This window comes from Mus musculus, chromosome 5 (genome assembly GCF_000001635.26).
Source record: "Mus musculus strain C57BL/6J chromosome 5, GRCm38.p6 C57BL/6J".
NCBI lineage: Eukaryota > Metazoa > Chordata > Mammalia > Rodentia > Muridae > Mus > Mus musculus.
Genome location: NC_000071.6, coordinates 143,644,420 through 143,661,113, shown reverse-complemented (window position 1 = coordinate 143,661,113; position 16,694 = coordinate 143,644,420). Strand labels below are relative to the sequence as shown.

Below are 16,694 nucleotides of genomic sequence, written 5' to 3'. Positions count from 1 at the left end.
TTGGTAGGGAAACACTGGGGCATCTAAACATCCAATGATACTCTGACAAAAGAATATGGCACAAAAAAATGGGTAAAGCGAGCAACAAACTAAACTACAGAGCTTTAAAGCAGATAATCACATATTAAAAGTATTCAACACACTGCCAGGCATAGTGGCGCACACCTTTAATCCCACTACTTGGGAGGTTCGGCAGGTGGATTTCTGAGTTTGAGGCCAGCCTGGTCTACAAAGTGAGTTCCAGGACAGCCAGGGTTACAGAGAAACCCTGTCTCAAAAAAAAAAAAAAAGTATTCAACACAGAAGCTTTAGTGTGTGTGTGTGTGTGTGTGTGTGTGTGTGTACACTCTAAATGAAATCATCAAATAACAGGAGACATAGAGTCCCAATTGGTCATCTCTTGTCATCAAATGAAGCTCCGTATACTGGAATTGGATTACATCTAATTGAATTGTTAGCCAAAGGGGGTCCTGTGGGAATCCCAAACAACTCAAGCTGTTGCCAAGACTATAGGTTGCTTTCTACAACTGACAGCAAGGCCCCATTGCTGAAGCCAACACCTACACACCTCACTGAACATGGAGAAGCTGAGCTGGTGCCTACATAGAGCCTTTGCCCCTATGTGTCTTTGGTACAGGAAGGTACTTTGCACTCTACCAAAAGCTACCAAGCCAGCTACTAACCCTTTGATCTAAATGGTATACTGCCTGCAAGATATGTTAGGGCAGGAAAGCTTGTGGCACAGAAATTGCACGAGTAACCAACTAAAATCTGATTTGACTTAAGGCCCACACCATGAGATGGAGCCCATACCAGACATTATTTGGGTGACCAAAAACCAGAGACTAACTAGCCAGGGACCTCGGATAAAACCAAAAATCATGTTCTAAAAACAAATGACCAACAACAAAAACACAGTAATAAGATGACCCCTAATGACATTCTGCTAGACTCATAGCAGTGCCTTTCTCAGCCATCACCAGAGCAGCTTCCTCCTGCAGCAGATGGGAACAAAGTTTATTTATTTTAGGAGAAAGATGGATCAGGAGGTCAAGGTACTTGCTGCCAAACAGGACAACTTGACATCCTGAGTCAATCCCTAGGAACCACAGTAGTGGAGAAAACCAAAGACCTACAGCCAGACGTTATGCAGAAGGGGAGAGAGACCTGGGAACACTCAGCCCTACCTGGGACTTCTCTATCCGTTCCCTCGGGCATCAGAGAACCCGCAGAAGAGGAGACAAGAAAGGCCTAAGAGCCAGAGCAGGTAGAGGGCACCAAGAGAAAGGCCCAGGCCTGCGCCAGGTCCTCGGCATAGGTATTATGGCTACTGACTTGGTATATTTATGAGACTGATGAATGTGCTCTTGCTCTTGTCCTCTTGGGCTCTTTTTGTTCTACTTGTTTGCCTTGTTCAACGCCAATCTATTGGGTTTTTGTCTTATTTTATTTTATTATTATTATCCCTTAGAAACCTTTTGTTTTCTAATGAAAGACAGAAAGGAAGTGGATCTGGATGGGAAGGGAAGTGGGCAGGAACTGGAAGGAGCAGAAGGAGAGGAGATGGTAATCGGGATGTCTTACGGGAGGGGAAGCATCTATTTTCAATAAAAAGAATGAACTCCATAGTCCCTTCAAAAAAGTATGCCGAGACGATGGAGTACCAACAGGAAAAAGATCAGGTTATACTCCTACCCTCATATGATATCCAAAACTCCACTCAAAACGGGTAAGCTCAGGGTTCCTGCAGAGGTGGAGGCAAGGCCACAGGGCCTTATCAGAGCTATCACATGACCGTAAGCGCAGGGGCAGGAGGGGAGTGCAGTCGAGCTTGGGGTACTCTTAGAACTCAGCTCTCTGAAGTTAAGGTAGGAAGACAACAAGCTCCAGGCCAGCCTGAGCTACAGTAAGCCCACATGGAGACAGCTGGAGGAAGGGCAAGTGGTGTCTGGAGTAACAGCTCGCTTCTTAAGTGCACTACTGCTACTGCAGAGGACCTGGGTTCAATTCCTGGCATCCACATGGGGGCTCACAATCATCTGGAACCCAAGTCCCAGAGCATGCCACACCCTCTTCGGCCTCCCAAAGCATACACATGGTATACACACAGGCAGGCAGTCAAAACACTCATACACAAAAAATAAAATTAAATTTAAAAATTATTATGTACAAATGCCAACAAACACATGAAAAGAGACTGAGTACTGTTAGTCATAGAGAAATGCAAATCAAAACACAATATTCCATTTCATAGGCATGAGAATGGCTTTAATGTTTTTAAAACATAAAAACTAGTGTTGGCAAGCATGTAAAGAAATTAACTGTCCTGCAGTGCAAGTGGCAATATAAAATGGACTAGTCACTGTGGGAAAGATTGTTGGCCTCTTCAGAAAGTTGAACACCAGGTAAGCCTGCCATATGGCTTCTCTATATATATATATACCTGACAACAAACACTATAAACAATGTTCACAGATGCACCACTCACAGTAGCCAAAGGTGGAAACAACAGAAGTGTCCACCATGCCATGAGTGGATAGAAAACAGCTGTGGCAGGAGCTGAACGATGGATGGCTCAACAGTTAAGAATGGATGCGGCTCTCCCAGACGACCCAGATTTGCTTCCCAGCACCCACGTCAGGTATCTCACCATCTTCTCCTACTCCCTCCGTCAACACTCCCTATTCCATAACTCCAGCTCCCGGCGATCTGATGTTCTCTTCTTACCTCCTCAGACTCTCATACTCACATATGCACTGCCCCCAACACACACACACACACACACACACACACACACACACGTAAATGTAATAATACGATGCAGCACAGGACCCGGCTGTATCCTTGTGAACACCTGTAAGGCTGGCTGTGTGGGAATCTGACGCAGGAGGATCACTGATGTTCAAAAGACAGCCTGAGGAATTCTGTCTGATCTAGGCTTGCATACATACACAAACACACACTCACACACACACTCACACACACACACTCACACACACACACTCACACACACACACTCACACACACACCTAGGAACACAGAGACGTACCCAAAGGCACTCCTAGAAGTCTAGACCAACAAGTAGTCCATCATTACTGAATAAAATTTCTGATATTAATAAAGTCTATAAATCAAACAAATCAAGCCAGCACAGTGTGCCAAGATGCTTACACATCCCTACCACGTATCCAACTGACTGTAGCAGAAATGCTTTCTACACAAAGACCAAACTATGGGGTAAACACTGATGAAGCTCACACACACAAAAAAAATTAATCTACAGATTATCATGACAAAAAATAAAAGTTAGGTTTTGTCCTTAAACAAAGAAGAAATCAGTCTTAAGTGTTTGTTAGTGTCTTTTGACATATGTCTAATGAAGTAAGCCACTAAGTCTAATAAAATGTACCTCAGGCAGACACTATATGAGAGAAGATGGGGGGTGAAATGTCAAAGAAAGTGAGACAGGGTGTATGCAAAGACACACATGTGTGCATCATGTACATGAGGCTGGCTCCCTACCCCACCCCTTCCTCCATGGGGGTCAAGGCTTGGCAGGAAGTAAGTGCCTTTACCCAGTGAGCTGTCTCGCAGCCCCCCCTTATTTATTTTTAATTGTTTTCATGGGCATGGGTGCTTTGCCTGAGGTCAGAAAAGAGGGTTGGATCCTCTAGAGCTGGAGTTACTGATAGTTGTGGGCCACCATGTAGATGTTGGGAACCAAGGCCCAGGCCCTCTGGAAGAACAGTAAGTGCTCTCAACCAGTGAGCTGTTCTCCAGCTTCTTTCTTACATGAAGGATCTGACGGTCTCCACACAGGCTGAGGTGGCTCTGCACCGATCACACAAGCACAAACGATGTTTTTCAGTCAGTTGACTTAAGGAGCCTTGGAGATGCTCCCTCCCTTCTTGCTGGGAAAGCCTGAATCACTACTCCCTCGGAGGCAAACTGGATACAGCTGCAGAACATATGGCATTCCATTTCCCACTCACAAACATTTAGAAGGTAGAACACTTGAGGAATTTAATGTTGGGGTGGGGGTAGGGAAGTGCTATTTTAGGACACAGTGGGCAAAGAGGGGTGTAGCCCATCTGGTTTTCATCTTACAACCCAGGCATGAAGGTGAAGTGAGCAGTGGAGGCTGAAAAGGCTGCAAGGCTTCTCCAGCCACTCCAGGGCAAAGTCCTCAAGGAGCCTGTGGTCACATCTCAACACTACTCCAAGCCTTCGCTCTCCATCAGGGCCTCAAAGGAAAGGCCCTGTTGTAACATCTCACAGGTGGTCAGAACACCAAGGTTCCTATGAAGCAGAGAGTGAGCCAGGAAGGTTGCAGTTTGAATTGCAGGGGTGAGCTGGAGAGGGCAGGGTTAGCACATGGGTAGACTCTGCCTCTCATCTAACCCCTAAGTAGCACAAGTGGCTTTTTACAGAAAAACCACTCACGGTTCAGAAATGCTACTTTTTTTAAAAAGGACCATACTGAAGAAAAGCTTTCAGGAGACACAGGCGGCAGACTGAGAAGTTCGTATTTTAGAGTTTGAAGCCTGCAGTCACTGGGAATGCTTTGTTCACACTCGAGACAGAACCACAAAGAGGAGGCTCGATGTCCGGCTGCTGCACAGAGGATTTGGTTAGAGCATCAGTCTAGCAACCCAGAGAGAGTCAGGGCCTGAGAAGGGCCTTACCAGGTTAAAGGGGTTTGCCACACCACCCCAACAACATGAGTTAGGATCCCAGAACCCACAGAAAACCTGACATAGAGATGCATATCTGTAACCCCAACAGCCCTCCCTACCTTAGATGCGAGGCAGAGCTGGTGAATGCCTCACAGATCAGGGGCCAAGTGGCCCCAGTAGGAGGAAAAGCAACAGCAGAAAACCCTCCCTCAAACAACCTAAAACTCCACACTCGCACTGCTGCATATGGGAAATCCACCCAACACACACACACATCCTGACTCAAAAATTGTTTTGTTTTTAGTTAGCAATGTCCAGTGTGGTGGAATATGGCTTTGGGAGCACTTGGGAGGCAGAGACAGTCAGAGGGAGATCTGAGTTTTGAAGCCAATTTGATCTACATGGGGAGTTCTAGGCCAGTCAGCACTACAATAATGAGATCCTGTGTCACATGCACACACATACCATGAAATTAGGAATGAATGTGAAAATATGAACTTTCCCCTTCATTTACATTCTAAAATGCTCACTTTTTACTGTTAACTCGAGGATCATATAGGAATGGTCTAAGAACCAGAGGAATATACACATGAAGCAAGCATTTTAGCACAGAACTCCACCTCAGCCCACAAGTTATCTTCTTGACTCTTTATTCTCTCCAACCATCTGAAGCTACTGCTGATAGTGTTCCAGAGGCACGTTAGAAAGCAGATCACACACGTACAGTGCATTCATGAAGACAAGACTGTTTGCTAGCTTCAGAGTGCATGTTCTTCTATGGCCATGGGGACAGAAGAACACACTCAGCATGCCCTCTGGCTAGGCCTCTGCTCCAAATACTCAGCTCCAAATGTGGAGGTTAGGAGGAGGAGAGGGGCTAGAAAGAAAGGTCTTTGTGCGCTAAGGATCAAGTTCTTGATTTGTGTGGGAGGGTAGGATTCAGGGGTCAGGTCACACTGAGAGAGCTAGGCTGGAAGCAAAGACAGCCCCCACCCCATGGCCTTATTTAAAAAAAAACAAAAACAAAAAAACAAAAAAAAAACAAAAAAAGAAGAACTGTTTTAAACCAAAAAGTGGAGGCAAAAGAACTTATCTACAGCCAAGCCAATGCTCAACTTTAACATTTAGCTTCTGGAAATCCAGGCTGCCTCCCCCTGCTGAGTGCCCTCCTACTCCATCCTCCACAAAAGGATTCCCTCAATTCAGGCACTCTGCCTCATTTATAAAAATGTAAAAAGTGCCCCTTCTCATGGGGACTTCCTCCTCCCACTAGCCTTATCGTCCTTCCCTTCATTTATCTAAGGGGACACAGAGTCTAGTTTTGTTAGACGTTTTTATTGGTGGCTCGTGAGTTAGAGGCTACAGTGACAGGGAGGAGCATAAAGCCCTTTGCAACCGCTTCATTCTGAAGGCACTGAGTGCACACAAACAGGATACAGGGAGCCACTGTAGAGACGAAAACAACTGCAAGTTCTCAGAGGAGAGCAACAGATGTTTAACAGCTGTCCAGTGACAGTCTGAAATAGTGGAACAGAAGGTAAAACTTGAGCTAGCCAAATGAAGTGTAGAGGGAAATCCAAGGAGGAAACAGTTATATTCGAGTTGGCTGGGGAGCCCCAGTGCCCTACTGACTTGTGCCTCTCAATGGCTACGTAGCTACAGCTGAGAAAGGAAAGCAGCCCTGCTGCTCCTAAGTGCCCCAAAGGTGGCAAAAATCTGCTTCTAGTTTGAAAAATACAGTGCCTCTTTAGCCTTCTAAAGATGTGCAATTTTACTACCAGCTGTGCTTTAGCCCAGAGAGCAGGCTTGTTTGTCCAGGCAAGGCCCGAGAACCAGCAACCATGAGGCCACAGCTCAACTCCACCTTAGGTGTGCCATGAGGATTATTTACACAGGATATTTCATCTGATTAAGTCCCCGTTTTCTGGTCTAGTGACTAGGATTTATAGTGACTGCACATTAAAACTCAGGAAATTTACCAAGCTTATTTAAGAAGTAAACAAAACTCAGGACTCTTAGGAAGCTCCTGAATCCTACAAGATTCACAAGGCCCTCCCCAAGATTATTATACAAGCTACAACAACTGCTAAAGAGAAATGCTGTGGCCTGCCAAGGTGCCTGCATGCTCAGTGACACTACAGTGGATTTCTTTAGGGGATGCAGCTGCCTATGAATGTCATTCATACTCGTGTAGAAACCCCAAAATCTCACTGGTTCACTAAAGTGGAGTTGTATTGGAAGAACAGAAACATCTCCCCAAGAAAAATCATACTGAGCCGGGCAGTGGTGGCACACGCCTTTAATCCCAGCACTTGGAAGGCAGAGGCAGGTGATTTCTGAGTTCGAGGCCAGCCTGGTCTACAGAGTGAGTTCCAGGACAGCCAGGGCTACACAGAGAAACCCTGTCTCCAAAAAAAACCAAAGGAAAGGAAAGGAAAGGAAAGGAAAGGAAAGGAAAGGAAAGGAAAGGAAAGGAAAGGAAAGGAAAGGAAAGGAAACTCATACTGAACATGAGCAACCGACTCAAAAACTGTAGTAAAGATTACAAGTGAGCTCATAGCTCAAGTGGAAAGCGATGCCTCTACCACTGTATTGCTAGAACTTATAACCACATTAAATAAGGAGCCACAAGTCCCTAAAGCTAAAGTTCCTATCACTGTTCTAGACAGAGGAAAAGGAAATTGAAGTGAATGAAGAATGTCAGATGACTAATGCAAATGCCAGAACTATTCAAAAATAAAAATGAAGCCAAGTGTGATAGTGAATGCCTGAACCAACACGCAGAAGCTGGAGGCAAGGGAATAAGGAGTTCAAGGCCAGCCTTGTCTACGTAAGACCCCGTCTCAGACAAACAAACAAAAACAAGATTCCAATGTACATTCTACCTTACGAACAATCAGACTTAGAGAAAACTCTGTGTCTTGGGGAACTGACAAGATGGCAGAAAAAATATCTATTTAAGTAAAAAAGAGTCGCATCTCCACACAGAAGCTCACAACCATCTGTAACTTTAGTTCCAGGGAACCTGATGCCCCCTTCTGACCTCTGAAGGCTCCTGCATGTACACGGTGCACATAAACGCATGCAGGCAATGCATTCTTAGGCTTTTGGGTTTTTTTTTTTTTTTTTAAGTAGCAACTGCTGAACAAAAAGGAGTTTGAGGCACATGAGCATTTTCTCAATGTTCGCTGTCACAGGCAAGAGACTGTTAGATCTTCTAGATGACCAAGAAGTTACTCCCCCCCCCCCCAAAAAAAGTTACCTCCCAGAGTAGGACCCACTAAGAATCAGAAAACTGAGCAAACTGGAGAGGGCCACTCGTCTCACTACTGACACTTCCCAAGCACCTCCCAGCACCACTTCATCCCTTGAAGAGATTGATGGGTTTCTTAACAAACACTACTCATAGTGGCATTCCAGGCAATTCCACAATTTGGTTATTTCTGAAACAAACAGGAGACAAGTGGGCCTCTGACCCTGGGTATACCTACAAGAAGTACCCACTAGGACTGGAGAGTCAGCTCAGTCAGTAAGGTGCTTTGAACCACAGGAGTGAGACATAAGGCTAAGACCCAGCACCATGGGGAGGAGGGGGGGCGGGGGAGGGGGCAGGGGCAGGGGCAGGGGAGCAGCACCCTGACTGCATGTGCTTGTAAATCCAGTTCTGGGGAAGTAGAAACAGGCCTATCCCTGGGCTTGCTGATGAGCAAGTCTAGCCTAATTAGCAACCTACATCTTGATGAAAGAGTCCTATTAAAAACTAACAAACAAAACAAAACAAAACCAAGACGTTACCTCCCAGAGTAGGACCCACTAAGACAATGAGCAATACCACAGGAGGTTGACCTCTGTTCTCCACATCCCTCACATGAATGAGTACCCCACACACACATGCACATGCACTTTGTACATACTGACTGACCAGGCTCCAAGTCTACTGCTAGTTTAGGTTAGCTCATCGATCAGGATCTCTACCAAGTGTCCCCATGTCCCACCCTCTAACTGTCCCTCTCCCCAGCTGCTCCTTCTCTGCTCCTGTGACAATGGATCACACTGGCTGTCATGATGGGCAGGCTGCCATCACAGAAAGAAAAGAGCCCTCCTGTTGTGAAGCTGACCAATATGTGTACCCATGCTTGATAAAAATCAATCGAACAACAGCAACAAACAAACAAATAAAAACCAAACCAAGTAACTCAGAAAACCTTTTGCTAGCACTAGCAACAACCAGGAGCCTATAGTGGCAGCTGCAGCAGCAGCCACAGGGCTAAAGCCAGACTGCTCACACGGCCTGGCTATAGCTGTAGCCCTGGTTCTGGCTCTAACTGCCACTTCCCTTCCCTCTGGTCAGTTTCTGGGTATGGCTTTCCAGACTGCCTGTAGACTCTGGGACTTCCCCCTCATCCTTCCAGAGACTTCCTTACATACTTAAATGAACTAACACCATCTTCTGTGATTTGCAACGGAGAACTATGGTAGGCACAGACATGAGTTCCCAGTCCAGGCGTGGTACAGGAACTCCCGACCTCCCATGCGCCTCCCCGCAGTCTTCTGCTTTGCTCAGCCACAACTGCTCTCCCAGCCTTGCACTGACTTCTCAAACTCTTTCTGGCTCAGGTAACCCCGAGTTCTTTTCCCCCAAGTACCTTAACTAGTACTGGCAAGACCTTGTTCTTCAGTCGCCATACTCCTCATTGTAAATTCTCTCCTGGTTTTATCCTTGTGCTCAGTGCTGCTGCAACTTCACATATCCCCTGAGCACCAACAGGCTCCAACACAAAGTGCACATCTTCACTGGGAAAAGCTATACATACATCACGATGCTGGCAGAGCCGCCTGTTGCCTTGTCCTCTGCAGTCCGTTTCTACCCTGGACTCAACTCAAGCCTCTGCTTTCCACAATGTCAGACCAGCCCTAGCTTCGGCCCAGAGCGAAGACCACCAAATCCTGCAGACTGCACCTTCAAGTATAGTTGATGCAGCTGCAGTTTCTCCCCGCTTCATGCCCTTACCCTTTCTCCAGCCTCTACACTTTCTGTCTGTCTGACTGCTGTAACAAGATGCTCTTGATCAAGCTGCTTAGAAAGTACAGAAATGTATATGTCTTCCAGTTCTGGAGGTTGGAGTCTATGACTGGTGTCCGGAGGAACTTCAGTGTCTGGTGGGGGCTGCTCTCAAGGTGGCCATCTTTTCGCTGTGGCCTCATGGGGTGGAAGATGCAAGCAACTCTCAGGGGTCTCTTTTATGAGGGCACTAATCCCCATTCATGACCTAATCACCACCAAAGACCCCCAACTCCTAACCATCACCTTGGGGCTAGGATTTTTTTTAAAGGTTTTGTGTGTGTGTGTGTGTGTGTGTGTGTGTTGCCCGCAAATATGTATGTGCATGCCTAATGCCCATGGAGGCCAGAAGAGGGCATCTAATCCCCTGGAACTGAGGTTGCAGATGGTTGTGAGATTCCATGTGGGTGCTGGGACCCAAACCTGGACTTTCTGCTAAAGCAGCAAGTGCTCTTAACCACCAAGCCATTTATCCAGCTTAGGGGTGAGGGTAGGGGAGATGGTGCTAGGATTTCAACAGACGCATTCTGGAGCTGGACAGGTGGTCCATACCCACAGTCCCAACTACTCAGAAGACTGAGGTGAGAGGAACACTTGAGCCAGGGGTTCAAGGCCAGGCTGAGTGAATGTCCATGTGGCCGGCTGAGTCCAGAGCCACACGCCAGCTAGTTAGGGCCACTGAATCACAAAGCACCTGGATGGTTACACTCAACTTTTCAGAAAGCTGCCATGGGCTCTTCCTTCCACAGGGAAGCAAGCCACTTACCTGGAAGTGGTGACTAAATGACAAGATGTGCAGTCAAGAGCAGGCAGTCCCTTCCAACTCTCATTCACACAGTCTCCTGACACCTGAAAGTCAAGGACATTATACAACCCTTGAGGACAGAAACCCTCTCCGTTCTCTCCTCAACCATCTACAACACGTCTAACTACTTGTTAGGGAATACTGTTCTCAAGAGCTCCAAGTACTGGAGGCTACAGAGACAGCTCCATCCATAAACTGCCTGCCACACAGATGTGAGGACTTGAGCTCAGAACCCCTAGCATCCATATAAAAAGCCAGGCATAGCAACATCCATCTGTCACTTTAGTGCAGGAGAGACTGAGACAGAGGATCCCTGAATCTTGATGGCTAACGGGTTTAGCTCAATCACAGAGTTGCAGATTTACAGAGAGATTCTGTCTCAGAAACAACCACTGAAAAGCTGGCTCCATGGTTAAGAGCAGCTGTTCCTACAGAAGACCTGAGGTCAGTTCCCAGCACCCATCCTGAGTGGCTCACAACCGCCTAACCCTAGCTTCAGAAGATCCAATGTATTCCATGTGTACAAAGACAAATGCACACATAAAACTTTAGCGGCTAGAGAGATGGTTAAGTGGCTAAGAGAACTTGCGGCTAGTTCAGAGGACCTGGTTCTGCTCCTAGCACCCACATGGGAGCTTACAACTGTCCTTAACTCAAGTCTCAGGAGATCCCCTGAACTCTTCTGGCCTCCACAGGTACCAGGCATACATCCTGTGCATATACATACACATAAGCAAGACACCCATACACATAAAATGAAAAGTAAAAATTCAATTTAAAACACAAAATGTTTTAAAAGTTGAAGGATCTAGAGAAATGGATCAGAGGTTAAGCGCACTTATACCTCTAAAACAGTGCCCAGGTTCAATTCCCAATTCAATATGTGGTGCTTCACAACCAAATGTAATTCCAGTTCCAGGGGATCCAATGCCTTCTTCTGGTCCTCATGGGCACAAGGCAGCCATATAATACACATACATACACTAAGGCAAAATACCCATACACAAAATAAATTTTTAAAGGACACTACACTCGGTACAGAAATTTACCTGACTCCAGTATCGCGGGTCTTGCTTGCAGTCCTCTCAGAAAGCTATACACAAACTGTCTTAAGTCAAGTAGTGTAGAGTAGAACTGTTGGGGTCAGGCACTCAAAGCACAGGGGAACGGAGAAAGCACAAGGCTCGGAGGCCTGGAGGACAACCAAGGCTCCAGCAGTCTTCAGAGGACAGCTTGGCTCCATCCCACTGATAGATAATAAACCTCAGGAAGATGTGACATCACGAACTGAGACAAAGCACTAGCTCTCCAGCCATTTGGCTCTAATTTCTACTTTAAGACATGTTCATGAGCTAGAGAGACAACTCAGTAGACACAGTATGTGGGACCCAAGTGTGGATACCCAGCACCTACATAAAAATCCAGGTGTCCCAAAAGTCACATATATACAAAATCCCAGCATTGAGAAGGTAGAGACAAGGAGGGTCTCTGGAACTCACTGGCCAGCTAGCCTAGCCAACTGGAATGCTAGAGACTGATGGGAAAACACTGGCCATCAGCCTCTGCCTTCACACACACAGACACATGTGAGCACCGAGTGCTTACTCCCATCAGAAATTACCTGGGTAATTACCTAATTACCTGGGTCTCAACTCATGGGAATTGGAAGTCTCAATTTCATCTAATTTCCAGAGAAGACAAGAGAGGCAAAACACAAAAAAAGAACTTCATGATGCTCAGGGAAGCACTTGCCCTCTGTTGTTAGAACAGGGCCTGTACACCAATTTGCCTAGGATGTACAATTAGTGGAATTGGCTCTGTGCAAACATTGTAATTTACAAAAGAAAACATTGTAACAATCTGAGGCAACTGTTATATTTTATCAAGCACCCTTGCAAATGGTTGTCATTCAAACCCAGAAACAGACTATAGCTACCAGCACACAAATTAACTATTAATATTTTAACTCAGATGTGTTCTTTTTTAAATTAATTGCTTTTAAGTACAAGTTCATAAAAATGTTAAGCATCATGAAACTTGGTATCTATGTAATTGCTTCATTTGTAGTCAAAAGAAATAACCCTGGGGCTTGCAATCAAGCATAGGCCTCCCCCACAGGTAACTGCTGAGCAGTTTCCATTAAAGGAAACTCCATAGTCTTAAAAAGAAAAGGGTGGATGTAAAAATGGCCAGATTAAGAAGTGACTGCTAATACCCAAGATGAAGCTCTCTAGAGAGGATGCCTGGTAGGAAATGCAAAGTGCCGTGGAACGTAAATAACCTATACACATGGAGAAGTGTGCTGTGCAAAGATAAAAAATGTGTTAAAGCCCTGTAGGCTCAGGATCTCTCTCAGGGTAGTGTAAACTTAGAGTTCTCTTCCTAGTACCAAAGACAGGAGTGGGGAGGAAGAGAAGAAAGATTAGGAAATGGGAGCCCTTCAGTGCAACTGCTCTGTGACACTACAATGAAAACATGCACACTGTAACATTCAAATTTGTAGACCAGATACCAGTAAGGTAAAACCCAATCTACACCATGGACCTGGGCAGGGGTGTTGCACCCCAGTGGATTTCCACATGGCTACTGTTTGTCCAGTGTCCAACGGACAGTGTGTCCTCGTATGTTAAGGGCTTGGTTACCAGCTGACAGTCTTTTTGAGAGGTGCCTGAATCATGAGGGTTCTGACTTTATCAATAGACTAACAATCCATGTAAGACTGCTTGGAAGACCGAGGATGCTGAAAGGCACGGTCGGTCCCATGAGATGACCAACTGTCCTCCTCTTCTGCCATGATATTCCTACCTCACCATGGGCCCCAAAACGCCAGGCCAAGCAGCCAGAGACTGAAACTTCTCAAGCTGCATGACAAAATAAATCCTTTCTTCTTCACCTTTGTCAAAACAACTAGCAGGTGACTAACAGACAGACTTCAGCACATATATGGCTATAGCATGAGTGTGACCAGTGGGGAAAAGAGCAGGCGGGGCAGAGTACAGAGTACCTCCTTATCTTCAAGAACATATTCTGTGACCTCTAGGAGACATCTAAAACTACATATAGTAGCAATTTGTGTGTATATATATATATATATATATATATATATATATATATATATATATATATATATATATATATCTCTATTTTCCTCCACAGACATCTGTTGGTCTGATGCTGCTTATACTTAGTGCTAAATACTGGTTCCTCAAGATGTGGCAGCCACTGACAAGCAAGAGCCCACGGTCTCAAGTGAGGCCAGGTGGACCTTCTCCCCAGCTTAACTGTCGCTCAAAGGCCTGGGACTGGGCAGAGGAGGGAGAACGTGGGACTGCAGGTTTGAGAGACAGGGTTGCAGACAGAGAGAGGAGGAGAGGAGGAAGGAGGAGGAGAGGAAGATGCCATGGACAAGAACTGTGTGTCCAGGAGAAACAGCAAGTAACAAGTGGCATTTTTGTTGGGGAATAAGTTAGTATAGCCTAGATCTGCCCAATCTAGGCATACAGCTTATAAATACAATATTTGGACTATGTGTCTTTTGTATGGGCTTATTAGAACTCTAAATTCTTACTTCAGATATCTAAATAAGATCTGACTTATTATTTAGGTACTATAGAAGATTAAAAACCATTAATTGAGCCAGGCAGTGGTGGCGCATGCTTTTAATCCCAGCACTTGGGAGGCAGAGGCAGGTGGATTTCTGAGTTCAAGGCCAGCCTGGTCTACAGAGTGAGTTCCAGGACAGCCAGGGCTACACAGAGAAACCCTGTCTTGAAAAAAACAAAAACAAAAACAAAAACAAACAAACAAAAAACAAAAACAAACAAAACATTAATTGACTGTTGTAACATTTTTTTTTAAAGTTGCTTAAAAGTAATGAATATTTCTAGAACTTTCCATTTGGTATTTTGAGACCAAGGTGAGCCATAAGAAAGTGAAACTGCAGAAAATAAACCCACGTACAACCAAAGGCAGAGGATGGAGGTGACCACTGGGTAAGGGAACTCACTACAGGCTGCTCAGTTTTGTTGCTACCCAAATTGTTCTAAAAGAAGTCTGTTAAAAAGACAACATCTCTAGAATAAGGAGGTTAAGGCAAGACCAAGTTTAAAGTTACCATAGGCTATTCAAGACCTTGTCTTTAACAAAAGAAAAATAAATAAAAGAGGGACTTCTTTCCCATCCTCTCTGGTCTTTACACATCACCACCCACAATGCTAGGGTCACTGGGCCCTCAGCTCTGTCCTCTTTCCCTTTAACAAACACAAGTTCCCAATATTTCAATTCACCACCTACAAGTTAATGACCTCCAAAGCTGATGGGATACCTAATAACACTGTCAACTTGAGAGTATCTAAACTGCATAGAGAAGGGCAGCCGAGTGCCAGTACCCATCCGTTTCCTGACTATAGACAGGGTAAACATCTGCCTGACAGTCCTGCAGCCACGCCTTCCCTGCAATGACAGTCTACATCCTCAAACTGGGAGCCCAATTCTTCCTCCCTTAGGTTGCTTTTGTGGGGTTTTTGATCACCACAATGAGAAAATTAACTAACACGGCTGAGTCTAATCAATCGTTCTGAACTAGAGTACCAATGGCTGCTGAGACCAACAACTTACAGAAAATACTGGGTTATCTCTCTTTCATCTCTTTGTGGTAACATACCAGAGGACTTTCATGTATGGAGATTGTCAATTAGCTAGAGTGGGCAACAAAAGCTACAGAAAGTATTAGGAAGAACCACGAATATAAAATAACTGTTTTTCTAAGTTTTGGGTTGTTATTACATTTATACACTTCTTAAAATGTGTTAAATCATTGTGACTTTTGGTCCATTACAACGAAATACCTGAAACACACATGTTTATTCTTTCTCCCTAGACATGATCTCCCTGTGCAGCCCTGGCTGGCCTGGTACTGTAGACCAGGCTAGTCTCACACTCACAGACTCCCCTGCCTCTGCCTCCAGAGCACCGGGGTTAAAGGCCCCATAAATTCTCTCTCCGTCACTGCTGACCTGAGCTGCTGCTGTGGGGCCTCTCTCTCCCTTCGTTGCTGTTTACCACAGATCCAACCGAGAGCCTGGAGAAAGCATGCCTTTGAGAGATACCTATGCCTTTGCTCAGACCCTAACTCATCTCCAACCTCTAAGAAATTCATAAAGATCTAGCTTTAAATACCTCACAAGAATTTTGGGGTGAATTATAGGTTATCAAAATTTTAAATAAATATGGTCCTCCTCTCCCATCAGTATCCTACACAAAATGCCACCTGCTTAAATACTTCCTAAAAAAGAGCTGGGGAGAGAACTTCACTGGGGAAACATTTGCTGCACCACAAGCATGACCCAAGTTCAGCTCTCCAGCACCCAGCAGCCATGAGTCTCCGTTACCCCAGTACAGGGGTGGGGCGGGGGGGCAAAACAGGAGCATTCCAGTACTAGCTAGCCAATCAGTCTAGCCAATGAGCCCCAGGGTCAGCAAGACCCTGTCTCAGAAAGGAGGAAAGCAGCAGGGAGGGCATCGGAGGCTGGAAGACATGAATTCACAACGTGTGTGAGCACATGGAATCTCTACACTATAACAAAGTATTTAGTTATATTCTGAACAAAGGAAGGGAAAAACAGACCACAGCACGTTTGACTGGAGGGCCTGATCCCATAATCTGTTTTGTTTTCCTCCTCTTATGTGAGATGCCTTTATCTTATTTTAAATCTTCTAGTAGTTAGCTTACCTTCATATTGTCTTTTTAAATCACAGTACTAATACATTTCTGTAATTATCAATGTTAAAAGTAACAGCAAGTCTGGGTCCCCACCCTCACCTTGCCAGCTCCTCTAGTTCCCAGACTCATTTTATTAGAACAGCTCCCGAGGAACCAGCTGTCTTCTGTTCTGTTTTATCTTCTCATTGAATTCACTCAAACAGTTATGTTTATAATTAGACAAATTTATGGTTAAATTTCAATGACAGTGTTTTGGTTTCAATATCACAGCTTTCTCATTTAAGTTCTTTCACCTTTTTTGCCATTAATAAGACAGACCCTTCCTCTGTTGCCAGGCTGACCCTGAATGCTCCCATTTCAGGCTCTCTGGAAGCTGGTTTCAGGCACACCAATTAAGTCTTTTAGTTGAGGGTCTACTATGAAAACATT

At 45.2% G+C, this 16,694-nt stretch overlaps 1 protein-coding gene across 4 annotated transcripts in view; it reads right to left on the bottom strand.

Annotated features, from left to right (window-relative positions):
- The window catches only part of Cyth3 (cytohesin 3), an 87,804-nt gene that overhangs the window by 49,137 nt on the left and 21,973 nt on the right, over positions 1-16,694 (bottom strand). Inside the window, exon 2 of one of the 4 annotated variants that reach the window (XM_017320729.2) lies at positions 10,505-10,587. The exons of 1 other annotated variant lie outside the window; for it this stretch is intronic. The gene's annotated coding sequence lies outside the window, so the exon portion shown is untranslated. Of the gene's footprint in view, positions 1-9,322; positions 9,878-10,504; positions 10,588-16,694 lie in introns of those variants that run through there. 2 more of the 4 variants (XM_030254209.1, NM_001163548.1) reach the window with 2 other exon arrangements.